The 25764-nt window shown below is 43.5% G+C and overlaps 1 protein-coding gene and 1 long non-coding RNA gene across 2 annotated transcripts in view; one reads left to right on the top strand and one right to left on the bottom strand.

Moving 5' to 3' along the window:
• Positions 1-25764, bottom strand: part of LOC134294598 (zinc finger and SCAN domain-containing protein 2-like) — a 239348-nt gene that overhangs the window by 181004 nt on the left and 32580 nt on the right. The window lies entirely within an intron of this gene.
• Positions 1608-19083, top strand: LOC134294607 (uncharacterized). The gene is made up of 2 exons (XR_010001413.1): positions 1608-5039; positions 12539-19083. It is a non-coding gene; the product is annotated as an uncharacterized LOC134294607 (long non-coding RNA).

The raw sequence follows: 25764 nt of genomic DNA, 5'->3' as shown, positions 1-25764 counted from the left end.
GTCAAATTTGTTGTATAACATGATGTTTTGGTGCTTAATTTGTAAAACGATTACCTAATTTGATGTTTAATCGGCTTTTCCTGAATCCCTTCTTATTATCCAACATATTCACTTATCCTGCCGGCCTGTTTATGTTGGGTAAGTGAGACTCTACTGTATATTGATAATCTTCTATTATCTGCTTAGAACTGGATTATATGAGGCCCCTTCTTCACAGCTGGATAAAATGCACACTGAAGTGGATTATATGGCAGTGTGGAGTCAAGATAATCCAGTGCAAAGCAGATAATGTAAGATTATAAATGGGTTATAGAGCTGTGTAGAAGGGCCTTGAGTCTACACTGCCATATAATCCAGTTAAAATCAGATAATCTGTGGAAGAAGCCTAAGTGAGGCCTAAATCAGCCTGTCCCCTAACTGAAGCCTGGCTGTCCCTTGGCTGGTTGCTAGGCAACCAAGTGGGCAGAGATTAGCCCTCTAAACTGGCAGCAATTGGATAAAAAAAATTATTGCTCTCCCTCTAATTAGGACTTTATTTTTCTTTTCTTTTTGTTGTATCAACCTGGAGGCATGGATGATGGGTTGTGTTGTCAAATTTCGAGGTTGCGGGGCCTGTACTTTTGTTGTTTTGTCCACTGCCCTGATGCCATCACTCTTTTATATATATAGATGTATATATATTTGTAAACCGCCCTGAGTCTCCTTCGGGGTGAGAAGGCCGGGATAGAAATGTCACTAATAAATAAATATGTGCATACAGTATACTATAATATTAGCATAGCACAATATCAGCATTATCTATTACTCTATTATACTATACTGCTATATTATTTGCAATATTACATGTAATAGGTAATGAACAATTATAATAGTGTAGTATTCTTACATTGCAGTACATTATAATATTATACGTATATACTATAATATATTATTAACATAGCACAATATCAGCATTATCTATTACTATATTGCACCATACCACAATACTGCAATATTAATAGCAATATTACATATAAAATATAATGTACAATTATAATAGTGTAGTATTATTACATTGCAGTACATTATAATATTATACGTATATACTATAATACATTATTAGCATAGCACAATATCAGCATTATCTATTAATATATTGTATTATACTGCAATATTATTTGCAATATTACATGTAATATGTAATATACAATTATAATAGTGTAGTATTCTTACATTGTTGTACATTATAATATTATACGTATATACTATAATATATTATTAGCATAGCACAATATCAGCATTATCTATTACTATATTGTACTATACCATTATACTGCAATATTATTAGTAATCTTACATGTAATATATAAGATGTAATTGATATTATTATATTGTATTAAAGTATTAGAATTATATTGTATTACATTATATTATTATTTTATACTACAGTAGAGTCTCATCCAACATAAACAGGCCGACAGAACGTTGGATAAGCGAATATGTTGGATAATAAAGAGGGATTAAGCAAAAGCCTATTAAACATCAAATTAGGTTATGATTTTACACATTAAGAAACAAAACATCATGTTATACAACAAATTTGACAGAAAAAGTAGTTCAGTACGCAGTAATGTTATGTAGTAATTACTGTATTTACGAATTTATCACAATGTATTGAAAACATTGACTACAAAAATGCCTTGGATAATCCAGAACGTTGGATAAGTGAGTGTTGGATAGGTGAGAATCTACTGTATTAGCATAGCACAATATCAGCATTATCTATTACTATATTTTACTATACTGCAATATTATTTGCAATGTTACATGTAATATGTAATATACAATAGTGTAATATTATATTGTACTAGCTGTGCCCGGCCACGCGTTGCTGTGGCGAAGTCTGGTGGTCTGGGAAATAAAGTATTGAGGAACTGGTGGTAGTTAAGGTAAAGGGTAAACATTTCCCCCTGACTCTGGGGGTTGGTGCTCATCTCCATTTCTAAGCCAAAGAGCCGGCGAGCAGTACCTATTGATGCACTCACATGTTTTTGAACTTCTGGGTTGGCAGAAGCTGGGGCTAACAGTGGGGGCTCTCTCCGCTCCTCCCAATTCAAACCTTTCGGTCCAGAAGTTCAGCAGCTCAGCGCTTTAACACGCTGCGCCATCAGGGGATATTATTTCCTAAAAGTTGTGAATATACAATATTTCTGATTGTTTTTTTTTGTCTGTTGGAGGCAAGAATGAATGCTGCAGTTAGGAAAAATGATTAGGATGTAATGGCCTTGCTGGATTATATGAGGCCCCTTCTTCACAGCTGTATAAAATGCACACTGAAGTGGATTATATGGTAGTGTGGAGTCAAGATAATCCAGTGCAAAGCAGATAACATAAAATTATAAATGGGTTATATAGCTGTGTGGAAGGGCCTTGAGTCTACACTGCCATATAATCCAGTGCAAATTAGATAATCTGTGGAAGAGGCCTAAGTGAGGCCTAAGTCTGCCTGTCCCCTCGGCTGAGTCAGTTGCTAGGAGACCAAGTGGGCAGAGATTAGCCTTCTAACTGGCAGCAATTGGATAAAAATAATTATTCCTTTCCCTCTAATTAGGACTTTATTTTTCTTTTCTTTTTCTTGTATCAACCTAGAGGCGTGGATGATGGGTTGTGTTGTCAAATTTTGAGGTTGGGGGCCCTGTAGTTTTGTTGTTTTGTCGGTCGCGTGATGCCAGACTAGCTGTGCCCGGCCACACGTTGCGGTGGCGTTGTCTGGTGGTGTTGGTGAGAAATTGTTGAGGTAGTGGTGGTATTGAATGTCTGTTGTATGGTTGTCTTTATGTTGAGTATGCATTTGGTTGTTTGTGTACTGTGAAAGTGGTGAGGATAGAGGTGGTCTATGTCCCTGTGTAGTATTGTATAGTATTTATACGTTGTGCATGTGTTGTGAATGCTTGTATTGTGTCCTGCTGCATAGTAGAAAGGGTTGGGCTGGATGGCCCTTAGGGGTCTCTCCAAATTCTTGTGCCTGTCCCCTGGGCTGAATAGGTTGCTAGGAGACCAAGTGGGTGGAACTTAGCCTTGTAACTGGCAGCAATTGGATAAAAACAATTATTCCTCTTCCTCTAATTAGGATTTTATTTTTCTTTTCTTTTTGTTGTATCAACCTAGAGGCGTGGATGATGGGTTGTGTTGTCAAATTTCGAGGTTGGGGGGCCTGTAGTTTTGTTGTTTTGTCCGCTGCCCTGATGCCATCACTCTTTTATATATATAGATTACATTATAATATACATATATACTATAATCTATTATTAACATAGCATAGTATCAGCATTATCCATCTATTACTATTTTGTACAAGGAGCCTTCGGTGGCCTAGTGGATTTGAATCCCAACCGGGGAGAGCGCGGATGAGCTCCCTCTATCAGCTCCAGCTCCATGCGGGGACATGAGAGAAGCTTCCCACAAGGATGGTAAAAATATCAAAACATCCGGGCAACGTCCCCTGGGCAACGCCCTTGCGGACGGAATATAATACTAGCTGTGCCCGGCCATGCGCTGTGGCGAAGTCTGGTGGTATGGGAAATAAAGTATTGAGGAATTGGTGGTAGTTAAGGTAAAGGGTAAAGGTTTTTCCCTGAGTCCAGTCGTGTCCGACTCTGGGGGTTGGTATTCATCTGCATTTCTAAGCTGAAGAGCCGGCGTTGTCCATAGACTCCTCCAAGGTCATGTGGGATGAGTGCATGGAGCAGCGTTACCTTCCTGCCGGAGCAGTACCTATTGATGCACTCACATTTGCATGTTTTCGAACTTTTGGATTGGCAGAAGCTGGGGCTAACAGTGGGGGCTCTCTCTGCGCCCCCAATTCAAACTTTCAGTCCAGAAGTGAGACTCTACTGTATATTGATAATCTTATATTATCTGCTTAGAACTGGATTATATGAGGCCCCTTCTACATAGCTGTATAAAATGCACACTGAAGTGGATTATATGGCAGTGTGGAGTCAAGATAATCCAGTGCAAAGCAGATAATATAAGATTATAACTGGGTTATATAGCTGTGTGGAAGGGCCTTGAGTCTACACTGCCATATAATCCAGTGCAAATTAGATAATCTGTGGAAGAGACCTAAGTGAGGCCTAAATCTGCCTGTCCCCTAACTGAACCCTGGCTGTGCTTGGCTGAATTGGTTGCTAGGAGACGAAGTGGGCAGAGATTAGCCCTCTAAACTGGCAGCAATTGGATAAAAACCAATTATTGCTCTCCCTCTAATTAGGACTTTATTTTTCTTTTTTTGTTGTTGTTGTATCTTACTGGAGCCGTGGATGATGGGTTGTGTTGTCAAATTTCGAGGTTGGGTGGCCTGTAGTTTTGTTGTGTTGTGGGTTGCCCTGATGCCATCACTCTTTTATATATATAGATTTATTTACAAGCTTTGGGGCATGCATTTGCCCAAGGAAGAAATGCAAGCAAAGCCCTCCTAAAAACAACTTTGGCCTCTTTTCTCCTGCCCTTTCCCACCTCTTTTATTAATCCCTTTTCAAACTCTAAAAGTAGCCAGAAAAGGCTTTTTAAAACTTCCCTTCCTCTCCCAAAAAACCCACCCCATTTTTGTTTCCTTAAGAATAAAAAGAAATACACACCTTCTGTTCCTCTCCTTTCCCTCCCTATTGACTCAAACATTCTTGCAATAATAGTAATAATAATAATAATAATAATAATAATAATAATAATAATAATAAATCCTGCAAATTTGCAAGAGTCTCTCTTTTTCTTCCCCTTGCACCCATGCAATCTTTTTCTTCTTCCTGGCTTGCAAGAGGCTCTCACTCACTCTTCTTTCGCTTTTGAAAACATTCTCTTCTTGTTTCTCTCTCTCTTAAAAAATAAGATCACTCCAGCCTGGGAGGAGAAGCGGAGGAGGGAGGTTTTGGAAAAGAAAACATACTGTAGTCTCCAGGCTCCACTGCCTGGCTTGACCTTGACCCGATTATAAGCCGGGGGAGGCTCTTTCAGCTCATAAATAAGGACTGAAAAACTCGGCTCATCTTCGAGTATATATGGTAATATTTTGTCTTCCATTCTTGTATGATTCTTACCTTCCTTGTCTTTAATGGATGTTATTATTTTCTTCCCTTTCTAACGTGTGCTGCTTTGGCTAATAATTTGGAGTTTCTGCATTACTGTATTTAAAGTATTCTCTATTTAAAAATATCAAATCTTTTTGAGTCCTTTCTAAACTCGTGTTTTTCTAGCTGTTTTCTCGTTGCTAATGCTTTTATATAGAATAATCAGCTGCACTTTCATCATACAGTCCAAATCGCCTTGCCGGCTCCTAGCACTTTACCCCACTCTGGTTCCACTATTCATGTTTGCACAAGTCATCCCCTCCCACGTAATCCTCAACAGCCCCACTCCCCTGTCTAACTGATATGCTATGTGTTTTATCTTAAAGTTTTAAAATTGTTTGGTTCTTGCTATGTATTTAAATTTTGTAACTTCTACTGTTTTTGTGCATATGTCAACTGTTGATTTAGGGCTTTGTCCCCATGTAAGCCGCCCCGAGTCCCCTTGGGGAGATGGAGGCGGAATATAAGAAATAAATTATTATTATTATTTGTAATCATCTTCCCTTTATAGCAGTAGCCAAGGCCTTGGCAGTTGAGCGATACCACCTTGACCTAATCCACCATTTCACTTGCATTCTTCTGTTTCTTTGTTTATTTTATGTATTTATTTTCATCATTTCTATCCCGCCCTTCTCACCCGAAGGGACTCAGGGCGGCTTACAAAACTGGCAGAATTTGATGCCAATACACAACAATACAAAAGAATAAAAACATAAGCGGTTAAATACAGATTTAAAACAATACAAAATATTTGAGCCATTCATCCACAGAACCTTGTACATAAACCTTAGTCCAGACCGAGTCGAAGCCGACAAAACTTATTCTTTGAACACTTTGTTCAACACTTTGTTGGTCCCTTTAAAGCAGGGGTCCCCAAACTAAGGCCCGGGGGCCGGATGCGGCCCTCCGAGCTCATTTACCTGGCCCCTGCCCTCAGTTTTATAATATAATATATTGTATATACATATAATATTGATAATAATATTATAATGTAATACAATATAACACGAATAATCTATATATATATAAAAGAGTGATGGCATCACGGCAATTCACAAAACAACAAAAGTACAGGCCCCCCAACCTCAAAATTTGACAACGCAACCCATCATCCACGCCTCAAGGTTGATACAACAAAAAGAAAAGAAAAATAAAGTCCTAATTAGAGGGAGAGCAATAATTTTTTTTATCCAATTGCTGCCAGTTTAGAGGGCTAATCTCTGCCCACTTGGTTGCCTAGCAACCAAGGGACAGCCAGGTTTCAGTTAGGGGACAGGCAGATTTAGGCCTCACTTAGGCCTCTTCCACAGATTATCTAATTTACACTGGATTATATGGCAGTGTAGACTCAAGGCCCTTCCACACAGCTATATAACCCATTTATAATCTTATATTATCTGCTTTGCACTGGATTATCTTGACTCCACACTGCCAGATAATCCACTTCAGTGTGCATTTTATACAGCTGTGAAGAAGCAGCCTCAAATAATCCAGTTCTGAGCAGATAATATAAGATTAGAAATATACAGTAGAGTCTCACTTATCCAACGTAAACAGGCCGGCAGGATAAGTGAATATGTTGGATAATAAGAAGGGATTCAGGAAAAGCCAATTAAACATCAAATTAGGTAATCGTTATACAAATTAAGCACCAAAATATTATACAACAAATTTGACAGAAAAAGTAGTTCCATGCGCAGTAATGCTATGTAGTATTTACAGTAGAGTCTCGCTTATCCAACGTTCTGGATTATCCAACACATTTTTGTAGTCAATGCTTTCAATATATCGTGATATTTTGGTGCTAAATTCATAAATCCAGTAATTTCTACATAGAATTACTGCGTATTGAACTATTTTTTCTTCCAAATTTGTTGTCTAACATGATGTTTTGGTCCTTAATTTGTGAAATCATAACTTAATTTGATGTTTAATAGTCTTATCCTTAATCCCTCCTTATTATCCAACATATTCGCTTATCCAACATTCTGCCGGCCCGTTTATGTTGGATAAGTGAGACTCTACTGTACTGTATTTACAAATTTACCACTAAAATATCACAAGGAATTTAAAACACTGACTACAAAAACATTGATTATGAAAAGGCAGACTGCGTTGGATAATCCAGAACATTGTATAAGCGAATGTTGGATAAGTGAGATTCTTCTTTAATATGAAATAATTACTGGGATAGAATAATGCAGAACAATATAATCTCTAAAACCAAGACAGTAAATAAACAGGGGAATTCCACACAGGAAACAATCAGGGCCAGCTAACACCTCCCAACAAAGTATTCCCATCATCAAAGTCTGGAAAATCCTCTGTTTTCTCAGGGCCACAGACAGTAGAAGCACATAAAATATCGCAAACAACACCACTCTGAAAACAAGGGAATTCCAGACAGGAAACAATCAGGGCCAGCTAACACCTCCCAACAAAAAATTCACTCAGGGAGGAAACAGCTAGGCTTTAAAGCTGCAAGGCCATTACATCCTAATCATTTTTCCTAATTGCAGCATTCATACTTGCCTCCAACAAACAAAAAAAAACCAATCAGAAATATTGTATATTCACAACCTTTGGGAAATAATATCCCCTGATGGCGCAGCGTGTTAAAGCGCTGAGCTGCTGAACTTCTGGACCGAAAGACCACAGGTTTGAATTGGGGGAGCGGAGAGAGCCCCCACTGTTAGCCCCAGCTTCTGCCAACCCAGAAGTTCGAAAACATGCAAATGTGAGTGCATCAATAGGTACTGCTCCGGCGGGAAGGTAACGCTGCTCCATGCACTCATCCCACATGACCTTGGAGGAGTCCTATGGACAACGCCGGCTCTTCAGCTTAGAAATGGAGATGAGTACCAACCCCCAGAGTCGGACACGACTGGACTCAGGGAAAAACCTTTACCCTTTACCTTAACTACCACCAATTCCTCAATACTTTATTTCCACATACCACCAGCAACGCGTGGCCGGGCACAGCTAGTAATACCATATAATAATATTAATTATATATTCTATATTACATTCGTATAATATTACTAATAATATTGCCTTGCCTTAGGCGATCCCTCGTAGCTCGAGGACGATTGTCTTCCATCTTGGGTGTGTGTTCTCATGTGGCTGAAGAGACCGATTCTTGACCCGCATATTCTCCCGCAGTGAGGACATCGGTTTCCAGGTGGAAGGCGGTCCCGGTCGGGGCTAGCTTGACGCTCCTTCCTCTTGGCACGTTTCTCCCTTGAGCCCTCCATTTGTGTCTCTTCGAACTCCGCAGCACTGCTGGTCACAGCTGACCTCCAATTAGAGCGCTCAAGGGCCAGGGCTTCCCAGTTCTCAGTGTCTATGCCACAGTTTTTAAGGTTGGCTTTGAGCCCATCTTTAAATCTCTTTTCCTGCCCACCAACATTCCGTTTCCCGTTCTTGAGTTCGGAGTAGAGTAACTGCTTTGGGAGACGGTGATAGGGCATTTGGACAACGTGGCCTTCAGTCCAGCGGAGTTGATGGCGTAGGAGCATCGCTTCAATGCTGGTGGTCTTTGCTTCCTCAAGCACGCTGACATTTGTCCACCTGTCTTCCCAAGAGATTTGCAGGATTTTCCTGAGGCAACGCTGATGGAAATGCTCCAGGAGTTTGGTGTGACGCCTGTACACAGTCCACGTTTCGCAGGCGTAGAGCAGGGTTGGGAGGACAATGGCTTTGTAAACAAGCACCTTGGTATCTCTACGGATGTCCCGGTCATCAAACACTCTCTGCTTCATATGGAAAAATGCTGCACTCGCAGAGCTCAGGCGGTGTTGTATTTTGGTGTTGATGTTGACTTTTGTGGAGAGGTGGCTGCCAAGGTAGCGGAAATGGTCAACGTTTTCTAATGTTACACCGTTAAGCTGTATTCCTGGCTTTGCAGAGGGATTGGCTGGTGCCTGTTGGAAGAGCACTTTGGTTTTCTCGATGTTCAGTGAGAGGCCGAGCTTCTCGTATGCTTCTGCGAAGGTGTTTAGAGTGGCTTGTAGGTCTTCTTCTGAATGCGCACAGACTACGTTGTCATCAGCATATTGGAGTTCTATAACAGATGTTGTGGTGCCTTGGTTTTGGCTCTCAGTCTGCTGAGGTTAAATAGCTTGCCATCTGTCCGATAGATGATTTCCACTCCGGTGGGAAGCTTCCCATCAACAAGGTGAAGTATCATAGCGATGAAGATGGAAAATAAGGTGGGGGCAATAACACATCCCTGCTTGACACCTGATTCCACCTTAAATGGGTCACTTTGGGAGCCGTTGCTGTCCAAGACTGTTGCCATCATGTCATCATGGAGGAGCCGCAGGATGTTCACAAATTTGTCAGGGCACCCGATTTTTTTCCATCATCAGATGGAACCAAAATTCTGAAGGACAAAACATCAATTGCACTACGTTAGAAAGAGCACTACCAGAACCTGCTGAATTGCAGCTCCAATGTGGCCGAAGAGACCCTCTCACAAATCCCGCAACAACAAACTAGGGATGAGCTTGCAGCACTGCCTAGTTTGGAAGAAGTCAGCAATGCCATCAGCCAACAAAAAAACAATAAAGCCAGCGGACCTGATGGGATTCCTGCTGAAATCTTCAAAGGGGGTGGACCTGAGCTGATACAACAACTCCACCAGCTCATTGAAAAGGTGTGGATGACCGAGAAAATCCCAGCTGACTTCAAGGATGCCACCATCATCACTCTTTTCAAGAAAGGGGACAGAACAGACTGCGGGAACTATCGCGGCATCTCCCTTCAAACCTCCTCCGGGAAAATCCTCGCAAGGGATCCTTGCAAACCGCCTTCTCCCTGTTTCAGAAGACACCCTCCAGAATCCCAGAATGGCTTCCGTCCCTCCAGAGGAACAGTGGACATGATCTTCACTGCACGACAGCTCCAAGAAAAATGCAGGGAACAAAACCAACCTCTGTACATGGCATTCATTGACCTTGCAAAGGCATTCGACACAGTGAGTCGCAGCGCTCTCTGGACCATACTAATAATATTACAGTATAGTGGTATAGTTCAATAAAGTAATATATAATGCTAATATTGTGCTATGCTAATAATATAATATATTGTATGTACATATAATTTGTAAGCCACTCTGAGTCCCCTTTGGGTGAGAAGAGTGTGATACAAATGTAGTAAATAAATGCAGTAAATAAATAAATAATAAATAAATACATTTTAGACTTAGGCTCGCCCAAAGTCTGAAATGACTTGAAGGCACACAACACAACAACAACAACAACACCCTAATTAACGGCTATCTCATTGCAGTGTGCATTGGAATTTATTTGTATTTTTTTTAAAAATGAAAATCCGGCCCCTCAACAGTCTGAAGGTTTGTGGACCGGCCCTCGGCTTAAAAAGTTTGAGGACCCCTGCTTTAAAGTATAACACCACATTGTACCACACTTCCCCCCCCCCCCAATAATAATAACATCAACAACAACTACTACTACTACTGCATTTTTTTTGTATCCCGCCACCATCTCCCTGAAGGGACGCAGGGCACCTTACATGGGGACCAAGCCCAATCAGACAAAGGTCAAAAATATAACACAATAAAAATATATATACCACATCATAAATGACATAATTAAAAACATAATTCATCATACAACAACCAGTATTTAGCCGAGCGTAATGGACGTTTCCGAGCTGGGACAAGGGAAAGGCCTGTGCAATACAGCTGCGAGGGAAGGGCTGATGGCAGAGTGCGAGAGGCCGATGAGAAGTTAAGGCTGGAAGGGCCAGTCAGGATAGTACACAGCCCAGGACAGGGACAATAGTAAAGTGCAAGTCGAGAATGAAGTTATAGCTAGAGGGATCCAGTCATTTAGTGAACGGAATTAATCAAAGGCACATTGGAACAGCCATGTTTTTAGGTCTGTACAAAAAGTGGGCAGGGTGGGCGCTAGACCCAGGAATGTGTGGGCTGGGTGGGAGAGGGTTCAAAGGCCTTTCCGCATGGAAACCCCCTTTCTCTCCTTCCTTCCTTCCTTCCTTCCTTCCTTCCTTCCTTCCTTCCTTCCTTCCTTCCTCCCTCCCTCCCTCCCTCCCTCCCTCCCTCCCTCCCTCCCAGGCTGCCAGGTTCCCTCCTCTCTCTTCTCTCTCTCCTCTGCCTCCTCCTCCTCTTCGGTCGGGTGTCGAGGGCCAGGAGCTTCCTTGAGGAAACAAGGCTGCAGTGGAGGGAGGGAAGCTCATCCTTTTCTGCCGTGGATGCGCTGAGGAAGAAGTGGAAGTGCCCGGCTCATCCTCCTTGTCAGTTTCAGCGAAGCATGAGGACCTCTTCGCCCTCACTCAAGTGCAGCCTTGTTACCTCAGGGAGGCACCTGCTTTCGTTCAGTCACAAGGACAAGGACTGCAAACGGTGACAGCTGCCTCTCAGCAACACCCGCCTCCCTCCTTCCCTCCCTCACCCGAGTATAAACGAAGGGGGGCTTTTTCAGTATTAAAAACATGCTGAAAAGCCGGCTTATACTTGAGTAATTGTTTGTAGTTCCATCGCTACCATTAGAAACCTTCCTTCTCGATCTGTCTTAACCATGTGGGGGTGCCAGAGTTTGGGGAGATAGAATACCAGGCCCTTCCTTTTGGAAGTTCCCACGGAAGCCAATTCTTCTCCCAGTCGTTTTCGTTTTCAGCCTTACAGAATCAAGGGATAACCTTTCAGGCCCTTGACGGTTCTTCCCAAAGGCATCCAAGGAAGAGCTTTTCTCTCCGTGGCCTCCAGTTTTCTTTGGATTTCCCCTGGATGGAGGAAAAAGAAGAAAATGGGGAAGTGGGCAAAGGTGAAGGGAGTCGGCAGGAAGGAGGCTTTGTGGCTGGAGCTGTGCCTGTCTTTGCATCTCATCATGGGCTCTACAGAGGGAATGCATGAATGCCTGAATGGAACTTAGTTCAGCATGGACTCAATTTGTGAACGTGGTTGTGAATTAGCCAGTTGGGAAGGCAGGTCCTTCTTAGTTTGGAAGATTCATTTGCGAAATGTGGCCGGAGTGACCCTTTGAGATGCCGAGGAAGCAGAGTGGGGAGTCCCTGTGGCAGGGGAGATAACGGCACAATCAATAAAGAAATCCTTGTTCCTTTGAGCATTTAGCACAATGCTGGTAATTCACGGAAACCCATGATCCAGAATATGTTACACCCTTGAATGTTGGGAGGAATTCTGCCTGCCAGCCTGCCTTGTGTTCCTTTAACCATGTTTGGATTTGACCCAATGAAATGGGTGTGGCCCTCCAATATGGGGAAAGGGTTCAGTTCCCTCCTTCTATGATTCCTTCCTTCTCTCATCCCGTCCTTCTGTGTTTCCTTCCTTCCACCTTTCCTTTCTTCTTTCCTTTTTCGCTTTGTTTGCCTTCAGCCAGAGGTATGCGGCTTCATGTCTAACCTTTTGCTTCTTCTTTATTGACCAGGACAAGAGAGTTCTCTGGAGCCACCCCTGCCGTGATGGGAAACAAACCAGCTTCTAGTCGATATTAAGGCATTTGGAAACCAAAGTGCAGTAAGGAAACCAGTCCTCTAGGAAAAAGGATTCCTCTCAAGGGGCTGATCCTGCTGAATTCCTACATTCACTTTGGATTATAGAGTAGAACCATAGAGTCGGAAGAGACTGCATGAGGCACCCAGTCCAGGCCTCTGCCGTGCAGGAAAAGTGCAAAGTGCCCCTGACAGATGAGCATCTGACCTCTGTTTAAAAGATTCCAGAGGAGCCTCCACTACATTTTGAGGCAGAGAGTTCCACTGCTGAACAGCTCTAACAGTCAGTAAGTTCTTAATGTTCAGATGGAATCTACTTTCCTGTAATTTGAACCCACTGTTGTGAGTAATCAGAAAGGGAAAAACAAGAATCAAGTGTCCTTATTGGACTTAAATATACATAACACTGCTGACATGGAGGAGAATGCATATAAATGTATCGAATGTGGAAAGAGCTTTAGTCAGCATGGAAAGCTGAAGAGACATCAAAGGAGTCACACTGGGGAGAAACCCTATACATGCCTGGAGTGTGGACAGAGCTTTACTCAGAAGGGAAACTTACAAAGACATCAAAGGACTCACACGGGGGAGAAACCCTATACATGCCTGGAGTGTGGACAGAGCTTTACTCGTAGTTCAAGTCTATGTTCACATCAAAGGACTCACATGGGGGAGAAACCTTATAATTGCCTGGTGTGTGGACAGAGCTTTACTCGTAGTTCAAGTCTTCATTCTCATCAAAGGACTCACACGGGGGAGAAACCCTATATCTGCCTGGAGTGTGGACAGAGCTTTGCTCGTAGTTCAGGACTACGTTCCCATCAAAGGACTCACACTGGGAGAAACCCTATACATGCCTGGAGTGTGGACAGAGCTTTGCTCATAGTTCAGGTCTACGTTCACATCAAAGGACTCACACTGGGGAGAAACCCTATAAATGCCTGGAGTGTGGACAGAGCTTCAGTGATTTTTCAATTCTACGTTCACATCAAAGGACTCACACTGGGGAGAAACCATATAAATGCCTGGAGTGTGGACAGAGCTTTACTCAGAGGGCAGGTCTACATTCCCATCAGAGGACTCACACTGGGGAGAAACCCTATAAATGCCTAGAGTGTGGACAGAGCTTCACTCAGAGCTCAGGTCTATGTTCACATCAAAGGACTCACACTGGGGAGAAACCCTATAACTGCCTGGAGTGTGGACAGAGCTTTACTCGTAGTTCAGGTCTACGTTTGCATCAAAGGACTCACACTGGGGAGAAACTGTAGAAATGCATGGAGTGTGGACAGAGCTTTTCATGAAAAAACATTATACATAGACATCATAGAATTCACCCTGGAGAGAATGGTGTTAATTGACCCCAGAGTGTCATTCTAACACGTAGAAAAGCAACTCTTGCAAATTTTGGAAATGAAAGCTCAAAGTTGGGACATTTCATCACATGTGAGGTATTCTAGAAAGATTGAACTAAAATACAGTGTTGCCTCACCTATCGCGAGGGTTAGGTTCCAGGACCAGCTGCAATAAGTGAAAATCCGCGAAGTTGGGATGCTATATATTTATACATTATTTTAGTAGTTATACACTATTTTAAGTCTTTATAAACAAACTAGCTGTGCCCAGCCACGCGTTGCTGTGGCGAAGTATGGTGGTATGGGAAATAAAGTATTGTTGAATTGGTGGTACAGTAGAGTCTCACTTATCCAACATTCTCTTATCCAACGTTCTGGATTATCCAACGCATTTTGTAGTCAATGTTTTCAATACATTGTGATATTTTAGTGCTAAATTCATAAATACTGTAATTACTATGTACCATTATTGCGTATTGAACTACTTTTTCTGTCCAATTTGTTGTATAACATGATGTTTTGGTGCTTAATTTGTAAAATCATAACTTATTTGGTGTTTAATAGGCTTCTCATTAATCTCTCCTTGTTATCCAACATATTCGCTTATCCAACGTTTTGCCGGCTCGTTTATGTTGTATAAGTGAGACTCTACTGTAGTTAAAGGTAAAGGGTAAAGGTTTTTCTGTGAAATTAAGTCCAGTCGTGTCTGAGTCTGGGGGTTGGTGCTCATCTGCATTTGTAAGACGAGGAGCTGGCGTTGTCCGTAGACTCCTCCAAGGTCATGTGGCTGGCATGACTGCATGGAGCGCTGTTACCTTCCCGCCGGAGTAGTACCTATTCATGTATTCCCATTTGCATGTTTTCAAACTTCTGGGTTGGCAGAAGCTGGGGCTAACAGTGGTTGCTCTCTCCGCTCCCCCAATTCAAACCTGTGGCCTTTTGGTCCAGAAGTTCAGTAGCTCAGAGTGGTGTTGTTTGTGATACTTTATGTGCTTGTGCTGTCTGTGGCCCTCAGAAAACAGGATTTGCCAGAGTTTGGTGATGGGAATAGTTTGTTGGGAGGTGTTAGGTGGTCCTGATTGTTTCCTGGATGGAATTCCTGTGTTTTTAGAGTGTTGCTCTTTATTTACTGTTCTGAGATGAGAGCGTGATGAGCACGGAATGGCCTTACACCTTCAAAGCCTGGGTGCTTCCCTCTCTGAGGGGGCGGGAAGGCTTTGCTGGGAGGTGTTAGGTGGTCCAGATTGTTTACTGGATGGGAATTCCTGTGTTTTTAGAGTGTTGCTCTTTATTTACTGTCCTGAGATGAGAGAGTGATGAGCACGGAATGGCCTTGGACCTTCAAAGGCTGGCTGCTTCCCTGCCGGGGGGGGGGGAGGATTCTTTGTTGAGCAGCCAGGCCTTGCAGTTGTGAGGGGAGGAAAGGAAATGGGCCGTTACTTGTTTGGTGAGTCCGGTGGCGGGGGGGGGGGAGTTTAAAAGGGATCTTCCGTGGGTTTTGAGTAGTTTTTTCATTGGGTAGGTCCCTGAGGGGGGGGCATTTTGAACCCACCTTGCTACTCCTGAGAAGTATTAGGCTGTGGGATGGTGGGGAGGATGGCGACAGTGTCTGAGGGGGGGGGGGGGGAAGGAGTGTGCGCGGGAGCGGCCGTTGGAGGGAGGGGTGTGGATTGCTGTGTGTGCACGCGGGCTGGCCTCTTGGGCATGCGCAGATGGAGCATTCCGGTTTTTGGGTTTTTTTTGGCCCCATGGAGGTTTGGGATGTGTAGTTTGTTTGTAAGAACGTAGAGACGTGGATGAGGGGTTGTGTTGTCAATTTCCTAGGTTGGGGGGGCCTTTCGTTTTGTTGTTTTGCTCGGTGGAGCGATGCCATTCTCCTTTTATATATACAGATAGCGTGTTGATAAATCACCTCCTTCTCCCATTGCTGCCTGGGCTCCTTTTCTCTCCCTTCAGCTTCACCTTCCTCCCTTCCTTAGGCTGTAAATTGTAATTTTTTTATGATTTATAATAGTCTTTGAGAGTTTATTGAAAAACCACGAAACAGCGAATCCGCAAACAGTGAACCGCGAAGTAGTGAGGGAACTCTGTGTGTTCCATTCTGGAAATAATTACGGTATATTATCTAAAGGGAGTAGAATAATGAGAAATAAAAATTAACAGATAGAATGAGGCTTTTGGGTACGTGTTCACGTCTGTTTGTTAGTTCAGTTGTGTGTCTAGGTAAGTAACTGTTTCGCTGGTCTGTTTGTTTCTGATTTAGTTTTGTATCTCATGTAGTAGTTAATTTCATGGGTAGTTGAAGCATTATATATAATTTCTGCCTTTTTGTATTGTTGCTTTTAATCTCCCTTTTTGGATTTTTTATTTGCAACAAAGAGGGGGATTTATAAGGGTCAAAACTGCTGAAACTGGAGGGGTTGGTAGACCTGTTTTTGGCCCAAAATGGGGTTTAATGTTTAATCTAGAGCGCCTTTGAACATCATTGCCTTCTTCAGTGTTGGTGGCATGGGTTTGGATTCCGTTGTCTTGCTTCAGACATTATTATTCCTATTATGCTTTATACAACATGTATTCACTGCTTTAATCACCATCTGTCCTTTTTAACTATCTTGTCTATCCCCAAACCCTTCCAGTATGTTCTTTTGGTCATCAGGGTTGTGTGTGCTAAGTTTGGTCCACATCCATCATTGGTGGGCTCTCTGGATGCAGGGCGAACTACAACTCCCACACGGGTGGGTCAGTCCCCAAAACCCTCCTGTATGTTCTGTTGTTCCTGGGGTTTCTGTGTGCCAGGTTTGGTCCTGATCCGTCATTGGTGGGCGTTGCAGATCCAACGTTGGCTGGATTCAGTGCTCTCTGGATAAGGGTGAACTACGACTCCCACATGCCAAGGTCAATCACTCCCAAACCTCACCTGTATGCACAGCTGGCCATGTTGGGTCTGTGTGCCAAGTTTGGTCGTTGGCTTGTTTTGTTCTGGACCCAAAGGGTTCCTGTTCTTTGGATGCCGAGTGTTCAGGGAAGAGTGAGGTCTGTGAGATCCAGGAGGCCCTTCAGAGACCACGTCTGGTTGCTTTGCTGGGAAGTCATGCAAACACGTTCGCACAAACGGGAAGGTTGGAAGATTTGGTTCATACAGATTTTAAGTTAATAACTTTTAAAAAATAGAAGATAAAATTTGTATACTTGAATTATTAAGTCTGGAGTTGAAAACATGACACAATTCAGACAATGGTTTGTGGCACAACAACAACACTTCTAGTAGTCAACGGGATATTCTGGATGCCTTATTTTATGTCAAGTAAGATATTGTGCTCAGAAACAAAGATTTATAAAGGAAGCACCACAATGGATATAATACAATGGGAAGCACGGGAAGTAGATCACATGTGCCCACCACACCTCACACAGATAGGACCACGTGTGCTATAAACATGGAAGATGGTACATGTAGGTTACCCATAACATGGGTAATGGAATACATTCACACAAGAGACAGGAATGGGATGTCTTTGTGTTACTGCTGTTCAGCTAATGTTATGGTCTGATGGAAATATAATAGAACCTGATAAACAAAAAATTGGTTGAAATGTAAATGTAACATAAACTTTGTTCAAGATGATGAAACTGGGAATTTGATGTACGTGATAGAAAATGGAGACAAACTCCATCACTGGTTAAAGTGTGTCATATTGGGCAAATTTGCTCTCTAGGTGCATCTTCGTAGTAGTAGTTCACTAGCTGCCGGGTGAACTACAGCTCCCACCATGGTGGTCAGTTCCCCCCAAACCCCTCCAGTATATTTAGTTAGTCTTGGTGGTTCTGTGTGCCACGTTTGGTCCCGGTCTATTGTCGGTGGTGGTCCCAGTGTCTCTGGATGCAGGTGAACTATAAATCCCAGTGTCTACAACTCCCAAAGGCCCGCCCAAAGCCTACCAGTCTTCCAAATTGGCCATATCGGGTACGCTTGCCAGGGATATCCGCACCAGGCTTATCTTACCTTTGATACACAAGCACCCAGGCCGTTCAGGACACTTTTATACCTCCCTGCTACTTGTAGATACTCATTTAGCTACAACCGACAATGTTGCAAAGTTTTGTGCGTACAAAGTCCGCCAGGGGATGATGGTCCCAAAAGTGACCCATGTCTCCAGTGATCCTCTCTCTTGGTTCTATAACTGGCTGATGGACCTCTGCATTGTATGTTTTGCCCCGTTTCCCCTTCCGCTCCTCACCCCTCCCCCCCCCCCCCCCCCCGGTTATTGTGCTTTAATGTCTTTATATTTTAAATGTACTAAACATACCAAGTTTGTATGTAACTGTGACCTTTATTTCCTGTGCTGGTCTATGACTGAAATAAATGATATGATTTGAAATTTGCAGATCCATTGTTGTTTGCATTCACAGTGCTCTCTGTATGTAGGTGAACTATAATTCCTATAAATCAAGGTGACTTTCCCCCAAATCCCTCCTGCATTTGTGTTGGTCATGGGGGTTCTGTGTGCTAAGTTAGGCTCAGGGCCATCCTTGGTGGAGTCCAGAGTGCTTTTTGATTGTGGGTGAACTATAAATCCCAGTACGTCAAGGTGAATTCCCCCACAAACCCCTCCAGCATTTTCCTTTGGTCATTAGTCATCACTGGTTAAAGTGTGTCATATTGGGCAAATGTGCTCTCTAGGTGCATCATCGTAGTAGCAGTAGTTCATTAGCTGCCGGGTGAACTACAGCTCCCACCATGGTGGGTCAGTTCCCCCCAAACCCCTCCAGTATATTTAGTTAGTCATGGTGGTTCTGTGTGCCACGTTTGGCCCCGGTGTATTGTTGGTGGTGGTCCCAGTGTCTCTGGATGCAGGTGAACTATAAATCCCAGTATCTACAACTCCCAAAGGCCCGCCCAAAGCCTACCAGTCTTCCAAATTGGCCATATCGGGTAGACCTGTGCATTGTATGTTTTTGCCCTGTTTCCCCTTCCGCTCCCCCCCCCCACCCAATTGTGCTTTAGTATCTTAGTACATTTTATCTTTAGTACATTTTAAATGTACTAAACGTACCAAGTCTGTATGTAACTGTGACCTTTATTTCCTGTGCTGGTCTATGACCGAAATAAATGATGTGATTTGAAATTTGGTGCACATAAATTGTTGCTCGCATTGACAGTGCTCTCTGGGTGTAAGTGAACTATAATTCCTATAAATCAAGGTGACTTTCCCCCAAATCCCTCCTGCATTTTTGTTGGTCATGGGGGTTCTGTGTGCTAAGTTAGGCTCAGGGCCATCCGTGGTGGGGTCCAAAGTGCCCTTTGGTTGCAGGTGAACTATAAATCCCAGTATCTACAAGGGCTATAAATCAAGGGGAATTCCCCCACAAACCCCTCCAGTATTTTCCTTTGGTCACAAGCGTTCTGTGTGCCAATTGTGGTCCAGGTCCATTGTCAGTGGGGGTCACAGTGCTGTGTCTTGATCCAGGGTGAACTACAACTTCCATCATGTGGAGTCAGTCCCAAACTGTGGACCTGTGTCTTCAAGGGTGTTCTAGCGCAGGCTGTAACCCTATAACCTCTTTGGCCTTCTGACTGACCAGGAGGACCTCCGTCTTGTCTGGATTCGGTTTCACTTCATCCGCCCTCATCCAGACCGTCAGAGCTGCCAATCACCAGTTCAGGACCTGAGCAGCCTCCTGAGCGGGAGGAGGAAAGGAGGAGTGGAGGTGAACGTCATCTGCGAACATGATCGTTCCCTGCAGCTTCATGTAGATGTTAAACAACATGGGGACAAGACTGAACCCCACAGGACCCCACAAGAGAATGGCCGTGGGGCCAAGCAACGCCTTCTGAGAGCGACCTTCCAGGAAGGAAAACGGTGCCTCCAAACTCTATTCCCGTGACGCATCCCAGAAGGAGACCGTGGTCTATGGTATGGAAGGCCAAAGAGAGGCCCAGGAGAACCAAGAGGGACACCCTCCCCCCGTCCAGTTCCCTGCTTAGATCATCTGCTGAGGAGACCAAGACTGATTCAGTTCCGTGACCCGTCCTAAAGCCAGACTGCGCCCGATCTAGACACTCAGAGTCTTCCAGGAACAACGGGAGTTGCGAGGCCACACCACGTTCCATGACTTTGCCCAAAAAGGGAGATTGGAAACTGGCCGGAAGTTGACCAATTGAGTGGGGTCCAGGGATGGTTTGTCAACAGTGGTTTCATTACAGCTTCGTTTAAGCCGGCTGGACTCTTGCCTTCTTGTAAGGAGGCCTTAACCACCACCACACAGAGTCCCCTTTGTCTCCACAAAGCAAAGCCAAAGGGGTCATCAGGCCGGAAAAAAGCCATGTCATCGAGACTGAATCCTCAGGACTCCACGACACAGTGGTTGCGAGGCCGAGAAGGTGTCCCCCAACAACACCCCCAGGAAGGGCCGGAGCCACTGCTAAACGGTGCCCCCAAGTCCCATTCCCACGAGGCATCCCAGAAGGAGACCGTGGTCTAAGGTATTGAAGGCCCCTGAGAGGTCCAAGAGAACCAAGAGGGACACCCTCCCCCCGTCTAGGTCCCTGCGCTCCTCCCCTCCTCCCCACACGAGGAGCGAAGAAGACTCACCGGGATGTGGACCAAACTGGGCGACACAGAGACAGGCTGAAAAGGCCACGGGCAAGGAGCAAGAGACACAAGAGAGAGAGAGAGACTGCCTTCCTTCCTTCTGCTGTGAACGGGAAAGTGAGCTTCCCAAGGGAACGGCCTTCAGAGGGAGATGCTGCAGCGCATCACAAGGGTCTCCATGGCGCCCCCTGCAGGCACGGAACAGCCATCCAGGGAGGGAGGGGGGAGGGAGGGAGGGTTCCCTTGATGGACAGGACCAGAGGAGGGGCAGGACGGGAAAGCCATCGTCATAATAATGTAATGATGATAATAACAATAACAATAATATCTTTAAAAGAATACAATCATATATAATAAACATATTATAATAATTATTATATCATAATTATAACTGGAATTTGGTCAAAGCACAGGACCGTATATTTTGGACAAGGGTAGATTTGCGTGAAGCCCAAAGGAGTGGATCGACAACAGGTCGGATAGGATAAGATAATTATAATATTATATTGTATATTACTATTGTAATTTAATCATGTAATAATATTATTGTCATTGTTATATTATTCTATAATATAGTGTATTATTATAAGTTTATATCATTATAATATGATTATTATAGTATTATTATAAATTTTTATTATACTATTATATTATTATCAAATAATATAAGATTATTTGATAATTATCTATATATATAAAAGAGTGATGGCATCAGGGCAGTGGACAAAACAACAAAACTACAGGCCCCCCAACCTCGAAATTTGACAACACAACCCATCATCCACGCCTCTAGGTTGATACAACAAAAAGAAAAGAAAAATAAAGTCCTAATTAGAGGGAGAGCAATAATTGTTTTTATCCAATTGCTGCCAGTTTAGAGGGCTAATCTCTGCCCACTTCGTTGCCTAGCAACCAAGGGACAGCCAGGTTTCAGTTAGGGGACAGGCAGATTTAGGCCTCACTTAGACTTCTTCCACAGATTATCTAATTTGCACTGGATTATATGGCAGTGTAGACTCAAGGCCCTTCCACACAGCTCTATAACCCATTTATAATCTTATATTATCTGCTTTGCACTGGATTATCTTGACTCCACACTTCCATATAATCCACTTCAGTGTGCATTTTATACAACTGTGAAGAAGGGGCCTCAGATAATCCAGTTCTAAGCAGATAATATAAGATGATCAATATACAGTAGACTCTCACTTATCCAACATAAACAGGCCGGCAGGATAAGTAAATATATTGGATAATAAGAAGGGATTCAGGAAAAGCTGATTAAACATCAAATTAGGTAATCGTTATACAAATTAAGCATCAAAACATAATATTATACAACAAATTTGACAGAAAAGGTAGTTCCATGCGCAGTAATGCTATGTAGTAATTACAGTAGAGTCTCGCTTATCCAACATTCTGGATTATCCAACGCATTTTTGTAGTCAATGTTTTCAATATATCATGATATATTGCTAAATTCATAAATACAGTAATTACTACATAGCATTACTGCGTATTGAACTACTTTTTCTACCAAATTTGTTGTCTAACATGATGTTTTGGTGTTTCATTTGTAAAATCATAACCTAATTTGATATTTAATAGGCTTTTCCTTAATGCTTCCTTATTATCCAACATATTCGGTTATCCAACATTTTGCCAGCCCACTTATGTTGGATAAGTGAGACTCTACTGTACTGTATTTACAAATTTACCAGTAAAATATCACAATGAATTTGAAAAACTGACTACAAAAACATTGATTATGAAAAGGCAGACTGTGTTGGATAATCCAGAACATTGTATAATCGAATGTTGGATAAGTGAGATTCTACTTTGATATGAAATAATTTCTAGGATAGAATAATGCAGAACAATATAATCTCTAAAACCAGGATAGTAATAAAGAAATAAAGAAATAAAGAAAGTAAATAAAGCAAGGAAATTGGAAATTCCACAAAGGAAACAATCAGGGCCAGCTAACACCTCCCAAGAAAGGATTCTTCCAGAAAGAAAGCTGAGAAGGCAGTGAAGCACTATGTATTACCAAAGTCATTATTATTATTATCATTACTATCCTTACTATTATTATTATTATTATTATTATTATTATTATTATTATTATTATTGTGTTGCGGTCAACCGTGAAAATGAATACAATCTGGCTCCAAGTATTCAAAAACACTAAAATCAGAATATATAAAAATTAATGTGGTATAATAAAACAGAACAATACAATCTCTAAAATCAGAACACTAAATAAAGAACAACACTCTGAAAATAAGGGAATTCCACACAGAAAACAATCAGGGCCAGCTAACACCTCCCAACAAAGGATTCCCATCATCAAAGTCTGGCCAATCCTCTGTTTTCTCAGGGCCACAGACAGTAGAAGCATATAAAATATCGCAAACAACACCACTCTGAAAACAAGGTAATTCCAGACAGGAAACAATCAGGGCCAGCTAACACCTCCCAACAAAAAAATCACTCAGGGAGGAAACAGCTAGGCTTTAAATCTGCAAGGCCATTACATCCTAATCATTTTTCCTAATTGCAGCATTCATACTTGCCTCCAACAGACAAAAAAAAACCAATCAGAAATATTGTATATTCACAACCTTTAGGAAATAATGTCCCCTGATGGCACAGCATGTTGAAGCGCTGAGCTGCTGAACTTCTGGACCGAAAGGTTTGAATTGGGGGAACTGACAGAGCCCCCACTGTTAGCCCCAGCTTCTGCCAACCCAGAAGTTCAAAAACATGTAAATGTGAGTGCATCAATAGGTACTGCTCCGGTGGGAAGGTAACGCTGCTCCATGCAGTCATCCCACATGACCTTGGAGGAGTCTACGGACAACGCCGGCTCTTCGGCTTAGAAATGGAGATGAGCACCAACCCCCAGAATCAGACATGACTGGACTTAATGTCAGGGGAAAACGTTTACCCTTGACCTTAACTACCACCAATTCCTCAATACTTTATTTTCCATACCACCAGACTTCGCCACAGCAACGCGTGGCCGGGCACAGCTAGTAATATAATAAAATAAAATATAATGACAGTATAATAATAATAATACCCCGGCCTTGTCCAGGTTATTTGACAAAGTCAGTGTTTTAATTGTCCAAATATCCATAAGATTGTGGGTGGACTACAACTCCCACCATCCCAGGTGAACCCCCAGAACTTCAATCGGTACTTGAAGCTTGTAATGTTGGACAAGTTTACTCAGGATGCACCACGGGTGGGGTTGAGCCTGCTCTCTGGCTGCAGGGTGAACTACAACTCCCACCACTTGGGTGAGTTCCTCTGCTCCAACCCTTCCCGGAGGTTGAGTGAGTCACGGGGTTCCGTGTGACACGTGTGGTCCAGGCCCACCATCGGTGGAGGTCCCCGTTTCCCTGGTGGTGGGTGAACTACGACTCCCAGGAAGGAAGACCCTTCCCTCCCATCCCCTGCAGGCATCCCATTCCAGCAGATCGGGTCTTCGTGCCAAGTGGGGCCCAGATCCCTCCGTGTTTGGGGTCACGGTGCTCTCGGGATGGAGGGGAACTACAACTCCCCCCAATCAAGGGGAATTCCCCCCAAAGACCTCCAGTGTTTTTTGCTGGTCACGGGGGTTCTGTGGGCCAAGTGAGTCCCAGGTCCATCCTTGGTGGGGTTCTGCAGTTCGTAGGTGGCAGGTGAACTAGACATCCCGGTCCTTGCAAGTCCTGTCAATCAGGGGGAATTCTGCCCAGACCCCTCTCTCTAGTAGGTTCAGGTGCTGACCAGTTCCTCTGCTTGCTGTGTGAACATAGGAAAGGATGGGATGTGGAATGGAACTGGCCTGGCCCCGCCCCCTGCCTCTCCCTCAACCCTTTCCTGCCCTTTCCCATGGCACACAGAGGGATTTGGGGAGGATTCACCCTGACTGAGAGGAGTCTTGGGGGACCGGGATGTGTAGTTCACCCACGATGGACCCGGGACTCGCTCGCACGCAGGCCCAACACGGCCCCCTTTGCCTCCCGGGCCGGGCTGTGGCGCAGCTGCAATGAGTCATGACTGACCGAGAGGTCGTGGGGTGGAAGCCCGGGTGGGATTGAGCTCCCGACCAGGAAGAGCCTGGCTCTCTGCCCATCCGAGCAGCTCCAAAGACAGGTGCATCTCTCGAGTAGACAATTCTAGGTACCGCTTTATGCGGGGAGGCTAATTTAAGTCATTTGCGACACTATAAAATATGCTGCCAGTGTGCGGAAAGGAATGAGGAAGTCCTACCATCAAGGACTCGGTGTCACAAGCGGACGGTGAAGCGGCAGCGCCCCCTGTGGGTGGAATGGAGCACTCCTTCCTGAAGCCGGGAGAGGGAGACACGTGAGATGGCCTCTGCGTGTGCGTGTCGTGTGCCTGGTCGTGGCATGGCGTGTGTGCGTGTGTGCGTGCGCGTGCGCCTTGGGATCCGCCCTGAGTCCCCCCGGGAGAGAAGGGGGGCGGGGCAGAAAGACTGCCAGTCAAGAGACGCGTCATCTCCGGGGGTGGGTGGCCTGGGCGCCAGGGAGTTCTAGTTCGCCTGCACGGAGAGGGAGGGAGGGAGGGAGGGAGCTGGGCCAGGCTGGGCGGACAGGCAGGCCCACCTGGGGACCCCGTCGGGGTCTGGGGAGACGGGCCCGTTTATGTTGGATAATTGAGACTCTACGGCAGGGGTCCCCAAACTAAGGCCCGGGGGCCGGATGCAGCCCTCCAAGGCCCCCGCCCTCGGTTTTAGACTTAGGCTCACCGAAAGACTGAAATGACTTGAAGGCACAACACCAACAATCCTACTTGATTATGTCATTGGCCAGAAGCAGGCCCACACTCCCCACTGAAATCCTGATAAGTTTACAGTATGTTGGTTAAAATTATTTTTATTTTTAAATATGGTATTGTTCTTTCATTTACTAATATTGTAAATGAAATATTGTAAATGAATGATATGGTAATAATATGATATATTGTGTATACATATAATATTGATAATAATATTATAACAAAATACAATATAATATTTATTTATTTATTTATTTATTACAATATTTCTACCCTGCCCTTCTCACCCAATAGGCGACTCAGGGCGGCTAATAATAATAATAATAATAATAATACAATATAATAATATTGTATAATATAATAATAATAATTATATATTATATATTAAATGTAATATTACTAATAATATTACTGTATAATGGT

Source organism: Anolis carolinensis, unplaced genomic scaffold (genome assembly GCF_035594765.1).
Source record: "Anolis carolinensis isolate JA03-04 unplaced genomic scaffold, rAnoCar3.1.pri scaffold_17, whole genome shotgun sequence".
Taxonomy (NCBI): Eukaryota; Metazoa; Chordata; class Lepidosauria; order Squamata; family Dactyloidae; genus Anolis; species Anolis carolinensis.
The sequence above is the reverse complement of the archived record's forward strand: the minus strand, read 5'-3'. Positions and strand labels throughout refer to the sequence as shown.